This window comes from Cynara cardunculus (assembly GCF_001531365.2).
Source record: "Cynara cardunculus var. scolymus isolate 2C chromosome LG 9, CcrdV1, whole genome shotgun sequence".
Classification (NCBI taxonomy): Eukaryota; Viridiplantae; Streptophyta; class Magnoliopsida; order Asterales; family Asteraceae; genus Cynara; species Cynara cardunculus.
In genome coordinates, this window is record NC_037536.1 from 15,139,286 (window position 1) to 15,141,175 (window position 1,890).

Sequence of the window (1,890 nt, forward strand, 5' to 3'; positions counted from 1 at the left end):
TAATAATTACATATTTCTAAAATGATGTAAGTTTATTTTAAAATAAAAAATGTATACAGACTTGAATCATAGTAAATTCCTCAAGAAAAATACATATTTAAAAATATAATCAATAAAATCAGTTTTTGTATTTTTCATATGAAATTTGTTGATGAACACTATTTATGATATAATTTGAATGTTTACTTTTTTAGACGTAATTGATATTTAAGAATTACGTCAAAATAAATTTGTAAGTAAATTTTTTGAACGATCTGCAATTAGTCATTTAGTTATATTGGTAGAGGATATTACAGTGTTTTGGTGACTATGAGACCGACCAAAATATGTTTTCAACAACTTATGATATGTTTCTTTGAAAATTCATGGTATTTGACAATTGTAAAAGAATTCAACGTCATCTTGGTTGTTCGTGTTTCACATTCATTATATACGGTAGTTTGAATTCACAAAGGTGTTAAGTACTCTTCTGTTATGTATGTCGGTGCATTGGTTGAATCGATTGAGCGTATTCAGGGTTCAATAATTCAAGTTTATACTTCAACCTTAGGCGGGGTTTAGTCTTTATGGATACACTCTAAAAGATGGTCCTCATATTAATCCATTCGATCTTCCATCAATTACGACATATATAGCAAACGCCCAAAACACTTAACCGATCATATATAACATAAACCATATTGTAAAGATATGTAAAGTCTCATTAGATTACTTTGTAAAAAAACCCTTTATAAGAGCAGAAATGTTCCAACATATGTTAAGAACAAACGGTCCAAATGTAACCCGATATAAGACATACATCGTTACAACAAAATTGAGTTTATATGATATCAAAAGAAAGTGTCTAAATGTCGCAATAGATTGGTTTATAGGACTTAATTTATGACCAAACGATAAAAAAAATCATATCTAAAAGTGTTACAATAAATTTATATGACATTTTGGACGTTTTAACAAATTTTAGTACATTCTTAAAATAAAACGTTATATTAGCTAGTTTATAGGACACTATTTGAAAAAATGTCTTTTAAAAATTAGTATCCTATATATAAAAGGATATACATGTTTATAGCTAGGACACTTCTCCAAAGTGTTTTATACAATAACTAATACGACATTTCATTTAAGAATGCTTTAGAAAACTTGTTAAGGATGCTCAAAAACGTTTTATGAACTTATTACAACACTTTAAAATATCACACTTTATTGTAATAAATCCAATAAATATGAAATCTTATTAAAGTGGTCTATCAGATTTTGGTAATAATAACTAGAGTGTTCCTCAGTTTTTTAATTTTGTGGTTTTTCCTTGAACCTGATCTGATATACATATAGAGATGGGTTCGGTGAGAAGGAGAATTAATGTGAGAAGCGTAAGAAGGAATCTCCACCCTTATATGCACATTAAGATGAGATGCAATTATCATATCAAGCGATTCATGGGTGAGTTTGAGATTAAAGGTGATCAATGATCCAGATCTCTTCTTACGCTTCTCACTTTAACCCTCCTTCTCGCATGATCCTTTGCCCTTACACACACACACACATATATATATATATATATGTGTGTGTGTGTGTGTGTGTGTACACGAAGGATCGTGTGAGAAGGGAAATTATGGTGAAAAGAGTAAGAAGATATATGAACCTTTAATCACTTTTAATCTCATGTCCACCTATGAATTGAGCTTTATAAAGGAATTGATCCGTTGCATCTCGATGCAACTCATTAGTGTTGACATTCAATTAGGATTGATGCAGGGGTGAAGATCTCTTTTCATATACGCTTCTCACCCGAACCCAACCCAACCCTCTAATATATATATATATATATATATATATATATATATATATAGGGGAAGATCAAATGTTAACCAATAACTTTGTGTTAAC